The sequence below is a fragment of the Procambarus clarkii genome, chromosome 16, assembly GCF_040958095.1.
Source record: "Procambarus clarkii isolate CNS0578487 chromosome 16, FALCON_Pclarkii_2.0, whole genome shotgun sequence".
In the NCBI taxonomy this organism is placed as follows: domain Eukaryota; kingdom Metazoa; phylum Arthropoda; class Malacostraca; order Decapoda; family Cambaridae; genus Procambarus; species Procambarus clarkii.
The window spans coordinates 9,849,740-9,860,125 of NC_091165.1; the positions used below are offsets into that span (position 1 = coordinate 9,849,740).

The 10,386-nt window shown below is 38.0% G+C and overlaps 1 long non-coding RNA gene across 1 annotated transcript in view; it reads right to left on the reverse strand.

The window, feature by feature from the left end:
- Positions 1–2,754, reverse strand: part of LOC138365418 (uncharacterized) — a 5,616-nt gene extending 2,862 nt beyond the window's left edge. The window contains exon 1 of the long non-coding RNA XR_011228801.1: positions 2,672–2,754. This is a non-coding gene — a long non-coding RNA (uncharacterized lncRNA). The remainder of the gene's footprint in view (positions 1–2,671) is intronic.
- Between the last annotated feature and the right edge of the window lie 7,632 nt (positions 2,755–10,386).

Sequence of the window (10,386 nt, forward strand, 5' to 3'; positions counted from 1 at the left end):
CAAGAGTTGTTACATTCTTGTACAGCCACTAGTACGCGTAGCGTTTTGGGCAAGTCCTTAATCCTATGGTCCCTGGAATACGATCCCCTGCCGCGAAGAATCGTTTTTTTCATCCAAGTACACATTTTACTGTTGCGTTAAACAGAGGCTACAGTTAAGGAATTGCGCCCAGTAAATCCTCCCCGGCCAGGATACGAACCCATGACATAGCGCTCGCGGAACGCCAGGCGAGTGTCTTACCACTACACCACGGAGACTGCCTTATATAGTGTGGGTTGCTCTTACGTGCAACAGACGGTGCTGTTTTTCAAAAAAGGCATGGTTTTACCTGTCACAAGTGTGGCATCTATACTTATACTCACGAAATGAACGGTATGGTAAACAACATAGCTCAATTGCAATGCAATGTCACAATAACATTTAATAACAATAATAACAATAACATTTAAATATACTTTAGGATATAATCTAGAAGAAAATAAGAACATTGAAACGGTTCATGAACTCGATTTCAATAAAGGACACTATGGGGAACTTTGAAAAACAGTTAATGAGTATAATTAGACAGACTTGTTGCTAGGCAGAGGAGTAAATAATGAGATATATGGCAAATTTTGCAAAATATACGGCACACAAACATTCATACCCAAACAAAGCAAAATGCTAGGTAAGAACAAAGCAGTTGGCCCGTAGGGGAAAGGAGATACCCACAAGACTGGAATACAAGTCATTAACAAGCACACAAGTACTACACTACACAACAACCGCACTACTACCAGAACTGGACGAATCACTACCAAAACAACACATTGCACATCACTACCAAAACAACACAACACAACACAAGCATTGGCAAAGAATTATAGACCAGTTGCACTAACATCCCACATAATAAAATTATTTGAGAGTGATCAGGAGTCAGATTACTAGTTTTATAGACCAATGACCTCCACAATCCAGGCCAACAAGGATTTAGAGCAGTTTCTATGATCGAGCCACTGAGATCTATAAAGAATTCTGATCAAGAAAGAGATCTAGGGGTGGTTTTAGATAGAAAACTATAACCTGAGGATCATATTAAGAACATTCTGCGAGGGGCCTATGCTACACTTTTTAACTTTAGAATTGCTTTTAAATACATAGGTCAAAAAGTTTTAAAAGTTTTAAAAGTTTTTTAAACCTCTCGTGTATCATGAGTGTGTTAAAGCATCAGATGGTGCATTCAGATGATGAATATTACCTAGTTCCTTCATCTGGGAAGAATGAACACATATTGGTGCATTCGGTGAATAAAACTAACTACTGTAGTTTAATTGATCAACAGACTGTATATCATATGCAGACTGTATGTGGATCTGCGGGCCACTCCAAACAACACCCTGGTGGACCAAGCTCCACCAGGGCTAAAGCACAAAGTGATATAGATGTGATAGAGAAACTAGGTCAAATGGAGGAGTAGGTCTGTATATTAAACAGCACCTGACGTGCACAGAGCTACTAAACTCAATGTGGTGGTAGAGTGGTGGGGGGGGGGGGAAACATTGCAGAAAAAAACAAAAATACAATTTGGTCAACAAAACAGCATTGTTTAAAATAGAAGACATGGGTTGTCATTTTGGGGGTAAGGTAGGTTACATTGAGTTAATTAGTTAGTACTTAGTTTTTATCTTAAACTGGTTGGGAGAGGTACAGTGTTGCTGTGCTGGTGAAAGAACACCTAAAGGTAAATTAAATAATGATTGCGAATCCACAAGAAGTTGACATAATATCGCTAGAGATCTGCAATCAGGATGATAAACTTTCCTTAAAGAATTTGACAAACACTTGCTGATAGGACATGAAGTAAATGAAATGTATGTCAAGTTTTGTGAAATATATGATAAAAGCACAACAAAATTTGTACCAAAGGAGAGATGCAGAACTAGGAAAAGGGGTTTGTTCAACAGAAATTGCGAGAGGGCCTGAGACCCAAACACACACAAATGGAATCAATATATAGCAAGAGGCCAAACCCCCAAACATACAAGCGATGCAAAGATGCGAGAAACAGCAGCAGCATTAAGGAGAGGGACTTAAGGACCATAAATAAAGTGTGAAAATAAACTCGAGTAAATTTTTTTAACTACTCTCGACAGTGAAGAAAAACAAATATTCAGACGATTTGTGTTAGAATCATTAATCTTACACTTTCGGTCATATTCAACAACACAAATACATACACACACATTCCTGTTGCTGTAGCAAGTGAAGAATTTGATTTTATAGAATTTATATTTTGATTTTACCAAATTTTATCAAACCGTTATTAGTATAATAGATCTCGTAATAATTTTGCAAAAATAATGGCATTTACTATTTTTAAAAGATTATTAGCAAATTTACAGAAATGGTGCATTCGGAAGACAAAACCAATTTTTCACTTTTGACAATTGAGCACCTGCTACATCCAGATTCTAGGGAGGAAAGGAAGGACGATCTTACTGGATCCCATAGCCTCTCCGAGGCACAAACCAGGCTTTTACACAAACCCCCCCCCCCCTGCACCCGAGCTTTTTAAAATAGTAAATGCCACTATTTTTCCAAAATTATTACGAGATCTATTATTCTAGAGAATAATGCATATAAATGCATATATGCATATAAATACAAAAGTAAATGTAAATAATTTTACCTTGCACCTAGATCCACCAAGCCTGTATGGCGCGCGTTTCAGTACTTCGGAAATCTAGAACTATCTTGAATCTCTAATCTGCAATGAAACAATACATATTATTGCACTTACCAAAACATGGATGAATGTAGAAAATACAGAACTATTAGCTGAATATCAAATAAATGGATTTAATCTATTTCACACAGATAGATATATTAGATATTATATTATATTCCTTTCCTCCCTAGAATCTGGATGTAGCAGGTGCTCAATTGTCAAAAGTGAAAAATTTGGTTTATTTAACATACACGCCATAGACCGGCTTGGGAAAAAAAGTTCATAAAACCCAGGGGCCATAGACCGGCTTGGGAAAAAAAGTTCGTAAAACCCAGGGGCCATAGACCGGCTATGAAAGAAAATTTGAGAAAACCCTGGGGCCATAGAACGGCTATTTAATCCCCTTGAACGGACCTGTGCATGGACCACTGAGGCATAAAAAAAAACACGGGCCATAGACCGGCTTGGGAAAAAGAAGTTCGTAAAACCCTGGGGCCATAGAACGGCTATTTAATCCCCTTGAACAGACCTGTGCATGGACCACTGAGGCATAAAAAAAAACACGGGCCATAGACCGGCTTGGGAAAAAGAAGTTCGTAAAACCCTGGGGCCATAGAACGGCTATTTAATCCCCTTGAACGGACATGTGCATGGACCACTGAGGCATCGAAAAAAAACATGGGCCATAGACCGGCTTGGGAAAACAAGCTAGGTTAGGCTAGGTAAAAAAGAAAGGAGCTAGGTTAGACTATGTATGTTTAAATCTCTGATTTAAACAGAGCCAGTGTTCAGTCAAATAACTGAATTTATCAAATCTTATCCTTGTATAATATACAAGCTGATGTGAGATCCCTGTCTACAGGTGGACTGGAACTTCTATCAACTAATCCATACATCAAACCTGTCCCTTACAGCCCACAATCTATCATTAGGAAAACCATGTGAGAAATCTTTAAGGAATTCTGATAAAGAAAGAGATCTAGGGGTGGTTCTAAATAGAAAACTATCACCTGAGGACCACATAAAGAACATTGTGTGAGGAGCCTATGCCATGCATTCCAACTTCAACAGCATGTTGTGGGGTGCCGATATTGTGTGCTAGGTTAGGCTAGGTTAGGCTAGGTAAAAAAGAAAGGAGCTAGGTTAGACTATGTATGTTTAAATCTCTGATTTAAACAGAGCCAGTGTTCAGTCAAATAACTGAATTTATCAAATCTTATCCTTGTATAATATACAAGCTGATGTGAGATCCCTGTCTACAGGTGGACTGGAACTATTATCAACTAATCCATACATCCCACCTGTCCCTTACAGCCCACAATCTATCATTAGGAAAACCATGTGAGAAATCTTTAAGGAATTCTGATAAAGAAAGAGATCTAGGGGTGGTTCTAAATAGAAAACTATCACCTGAGGACCACATAAAGAACATTGTGTGAGGAGCCTATGCCATGCATTCCAACTTCAACAGCATGTTGTGGGGTGCCGATATTGTGTGCTAGGTTAGGCTAGGTTAGGCTAGGTAAAAAAGAAAGGAGCTAGGTTAGACTATGTATGTTAAAATCTCTGATTTAAACAGAGCCAGTGTTCAGTCAAATAACTGAATTTATCAAATCTTATCCTTGTATAATATACAAGCTGATGTGAGATCCCTGTCTACAGGTGGACTGGAACTTCTATCAACTAATCCATACATCAAACCTGTCCCTTACAGCCCACAATCTATCATTAGGAAAACCATGTGAGAAATCTTTAAGGAATTCTGATAAAGAAAGAGATCTAGGGGTGGTTCTAAATAGAAAACTATCACCTGAGGACCACATAAAGAACATTGTGTGAGGAGCCTATGCCATGCATTCCAACTTCAACAGCATGTTGTGGGGTGCCGATATTGTGTGCTAGGTTAGGCTAGGTTAGGCTAGGTAAAAAAGAAAGGAGCTAGGTTAGACTATGTATGTTTAAATCTCTGATTTAAACAGAGCCAGTGTTCAGTCAAATAACTGAATTTATCAAATCTTATCCTTGTATAATATACAAGCTGATGTGAGATCCCTGTCTACAGGTGGACTGGAACTTCTATCAACTAATCCATACATCAAACCTGTCCCTTACAGCCCACAATCTATCATTAGGAAAACCATGTGAGAAATCTTTAAGGAATTCTGATAAAGAAAGAGATCTAGGGGTGGTTCTAAATAGAAAACTATCACCTGAGGACCACATACAGAACATTGTGTGAGGAGCCTATGCCATGCATTCCAACTTCAACAGCATGTTGTGGGGTGCCGATATTGTGTGCTAGGTTAGGCTAGGTTAGGCTAGGTAAAAAAGAAAGGAGCTAGGTTAGACTATGTATGTTTAAATCTCTGATTTAAACAGAGCCAGTGTTCAGTCAAATAACTGAATTTATCAAATCTTATCCTTGTATAATATACAAGCTGATGTGAGATCCCTGTCTACAGGTGGACTGGAACTTCTATCAACTAATCCATACATCAAACCTGTCCCTTACAGCCCACAATCTATCATTAGGAAAACCATGTGAGAAATCTTTAAGGAATTCTGATAAAGAAAGAGATCTAGGGGTGGTTCTAAATAGAAAACTATCACCTGAGGACCACATAAAGAACATTGTGTGAGGAGCCTATGCCATGCATTCCAACTTCAACAGCATGTTGTGGGGTGCCGATATTGTGTGCTAGGTTAGGCTAGGTTAGGCTAGGTAAAAAAGAAAGGAGCTAGGTTAGACTATGTATGTTTAAATCTCTGATTTAAACAGAGCCAGTGTTCAGTCAAATAACTGAATTTATCAAATCTTATCCTTGTATAATATACAAGCTGATGTGAGATCCCTGTCTACAGGTGGACTGGAACTATTATCAACTAATCCATACATCCCACCTGTCCCTTACAGCCCACAATCTATCATTAGGAAAACCATGTGAGAAATCTTTAAGGAATTCTGATAAAGAAAGAGATCTAGGGGTGGTTCTAAATAGAAAACTATCACCTGAGGACCACATAAAGAACATTGTGTGAGGAGCCTATGCCATGCATTCCAACTTCAACAGCATGTTGTGGGGTGCCGATATTGTGTGCTAGGTTAGGCTAGGTTAGGCTAGGTAAAAAAGAAAGGAGCTAGGTTAGACTATGTATGTTAAAATCTCTGATTTAAACAGAGCCAGTGTTCAGTCAAATAACTGAATTTATCAAATCTTATCCTTGTATAATATACAAGCTGATGTGAGATCCCTGTCTACAGGTGGACTGGAACTTCTATCAACTAATCCATACATCAAACCTGTCCCTTACAGCCCACAATCTATCATTAGGAAAACCATGTGAGAAATCTTTAAGGAATTCTGATAAAGAAAGAGATCTAGGGGTGGTTCTAAATAGAAAACTATCACCTGAGGACCACATAAAGAACATTGTGTGAGGAGCCTATGCCATGCATTCCAACTTCAACAGCATGTTGTGGGGTGCCGATATTGTGTGCTAGGTTAGGCTAGGTTAGGCTAGGTAAAAAAGAAAGGAGCTAGGTTAGACTATGTATGTTTAAATCTCTGATTTAAACAGAGCCAGTGTTCAGTCAAATAACTGAATTTATCAAATCTTATCCTTGTATAATATACAAGCTGATGTGAGATCCCTGTCTACAGGTGGACTGGAACTTCTATCAACTAATCCATACATCAAACCTGTCCCTTACAGCCCACAATCTATCATTAGGAAAACCATGTGAGAAATCTTTAAGGAATTCTGATAAAGAAAGAGATCTAGGGGTGGTTCTAAATAGAAAACTATCACCTGAGGACCACATACAGAACATTGTGTGAGGAGCCTATGCCATGCATTCCAACTTCAACAGCATGTTGTGGGGTGCCGATATTGTGTGCTAGGTTAGGCTAGGTTAGGCTAGGTAAAAAAGAAAGGAGCTAGGTTAGACTATGTATGTTTAAATCTCTGATTTAAACAGAGCCAGTGTTCAGTCAAATAACTGAATTTATCAAATCTTATCCTTGTATAATATACAAGCTGATGTGAGATCCCTGTCTACAGGTGGACTGGAACTTCTATCAACTAATCCATACATCAAACCTGTCCCTTACAGCCCACAATCTATCATTAGGAAAACCATGTGAGAAATCTTTAAGGAATTCTGATAAAGAAAGAGATCTAGGGGTGGTTCTAAATAGAAAACTATCACCTGAGGACCACATAAAGAACATTGTGTGAGGAGCCTATGCCATGCATTCCAACTTCAACAGCATGTTGTGGGGTGCCGATATTGTGTGCTAGGTTAGGCTAGGTTAGGCTAGGTAAAAAAGAAAGGAGCTAGGTTAGACTATGTATGTTTAAATCTCTGATTTAAACAGAGCCAGTGTTCAGTCAAATAACTGAATTTATCAAATCTTATCCTTGTATAATATACAAGCTGATGTGAGATCCCTGTCTACAGGTGGACTGGAACTTCTATCAACTAATCCATACATCAAACCTGTCCCTTACAGCCCACAATCTATCATTAGGAAAACCATGTGAGAAATCTTTAAGGAATTCTGATAAAGAAAGAGATCTAGGGGTGGTTCTAAATAGAAAACTATCACCTGAGGACCACATAAAGAACATTGTGTGAGGAGCCTATGCCATGCATTCCAACTTCAACAGCATGTTGTGGGGTGCCGATATTGTGTGCTAGGTTAGGCTAGGTTAGGCTAGGTAAAAAAGAAAGGAGCTAGGTTAGACAATGTATGTTTAAATCTCTGATTTAAACAGAGCCAGTGTTCAGTCAAATAACTGAATTTATCAAATCTTATCCTTGTATAATATACAAGCTGATGTGAGATCCCTGTCTACAGGTGGACTGGAACTTCTATCAACTAATCCATACATCAAACCTGTCCCTTACAGCCCACAATCTATCATTAGGAAAACCATGTGAGAAATCTTTAAGGAATTCTGATAAAGAAAGAGATCTAGGGGTGGTTCTAAATAGAAAACTATCACCTGAGGACCACATAAAGAACATTGTGTGAGGAGCCTATGCCATGCATTCCAACTTCAACAGCATGTTGTGGGGTGCCGATATTGTGTGCTAGGTTAGGCTAGGTTAGGCTAGGTAAAAAAGAAAGGAGCTAGGTTAGACTATGTATGTTTAAATCTCTGATTTAAACAGAGCCAGTGTTCAGTCAAATAACTGAATTTATCAAATCTTATCCTTGTATAATATACAAGCTGATGTGAGATCCCTGTCTACAGGTGGACTGGAACTTCTATCAACTAATCCATACATCAAACCTGTCCCTTACAGCCCACAATCTATCATTAGGAAAACCATGTGAGAAATCTTTAAGGAATTCTGATAAAGAAAGAGATCTAGGGGTGGTTCTAAATAGAAAACTATCACCTGAGGACCACATAAAGAACATTGTGTGAGGAGCCTATGCCATGCATTCCAACTTCAACAGCATGTTGTGGGGTGCCGATATTGTGTGCTAGGTTAGGCTAGGTTAGGCTAGGTAAAAAAGAAAGGAGCTAGGTTAGACTATGTATGTTTAAATCTCTGATTTAAACAGAGCCAGTGTTCAGTCAAATAACTGAATTTATCAAATCTTATCCTTGTATAATATACAAGCTGATGTGAGATCCCTGTCTACAGGTGGACTGGAACTATTATCAACTAATCCATACATCCCACCTGTCCCTTACAGCCCACAATCTATCATTAGGAAAACCATGTGAGAAATCTTTAAGGAATTCTGATAAAGAAAGAGATCTAGGGGTGGTTCTAAATAGAAAACTATCACCTGAGGACCACATAAAGAACATTGTGTGAGGAGCCTATGCCATGCATTCCAACTTCAACAGCATGTTGTGGGGTGCCGATATTGTGTGCCATCACATGTAAACCAACCAAGCCCACAAATACGTCAACATGGACCAGCATTACACCGTCTAACATACTCTGTCAGATGTAACAACTAAATTTGTGAATTCAAGACCTAATCTATTGCATAACACAGTGTTAGTACGAGAAAAACATTACTTACATTCGAAGCCGTGTTTTAAAATGGCGGCGGTCTTGTTGTACTGACGCTCCAAACTGTGTGTTCGTTTGCGTATGATGAACGTGTGACAATTTACTACAACAATTATTTAATTATTCTTTTTCTTTATTTTACTATTTTTAGGGTACATGAAATTTCCAACTTATTTGCACACAATAATATAATTGCATTGTCATAACCTTTATATATTACGGAAAATACGATGACATGAACGAAGTCAAAGTGAAGTTGAAGTCAAAGTCATTCGCCGAACGTATTAGTCATTTTTTTTCTCCCAAACGATAGGGGATAACAAATCCACCTAGCATATAAGTGTACAGTAAAGTCAATTTTATTCAGGAAAGTACATACAAAGTTGATTTACAAACATAATGTTGGATTTATAGATAGAGCTAGTGCATACAATACCTAAAGCCAATATAGTAGGCATATAGCATTTCAGGCAACCGGGCAGTATATATGGACCCCTTACTCAAATCTCTGAATATGTTAGATATTAAGTCCCTGCACATACTCTCATGTGTATTTTATATATATAAAACGCTGCACTGTAATGTCAATCCTGACCCTAAAAGCTTCCTAGAAGGTTGTAACAGATCCCATGAGCACCACACCAGAAACAAATACCTATTTGATATTCCAAGAGTACGACTTAGTCAAACTAGAAATGCTTTACAAATCAAGGGACCTCGAATGTGGAATGACCTTCCCAATTATGTTAAAAACTGTACCTCTCCCAACCAGTTTAAGATAAATAAAGATAAATTTATAAGTTAAGAAAAATTCCACAAATCAACAACCCTGTTACTGACCCAGTATTTACCCAAGTCTTTCCTAAATCTAAACTTATCCAATTTATACCCATTGTTTCGTGTTCTATCGTGTGTTGACAATTTTAATAACCTATTAATATCCCCTTTGTTATATCCATTCAGGAAATTGTGGTTGATCTCGAACCCATTAATAATGTGACGACTTATACAGAATTTTGTAACTATATCATCAAGATTGTAACCAGCTTAGCTAAATGTAGTGTGGGGTTCAGTCCCTAAGCCCATATTTGTGCCTCTCTAACCATTTAGGTTACAGGGCAAAAACATAAAAACAAAGGTAACTGCAGAAGGCCTATTGGCCCATACCAGGCATGCAGCTCCTATCTATAACAGATAAACACTAAGTACTACCTAATTAACTCAATGTAACCTACCTAACCACCAAAATGTCAATCCATATCTTTTATTTTAAACAATGCTGTTTTGTTGACCAAATTGTATTTTTACTCTTTTTCTGTCATGTTTCTCCCACCCCTGTTTTTTCCCTTTTTTCTTATTTTTTCTCAACATAATTCATACTTTAATTATGCGGATCAGGACATCACCTGATCAAACACATCAAACATCGTTTGACCACCATCAAACACACACATTTCGTGTGTGTTTGACGCTCACTGATATGTACCAGCGTTGTTTTATATATGGTGCTATTCTATCTTACGCTTTGTTGCTCTTTTTTACCTACGGGCTCATAGAACATTCTATTGCGAAAACATTGGCACAAAAATGAATGACGTACATACAATAATAATGTCAGGACAGTGATATAATT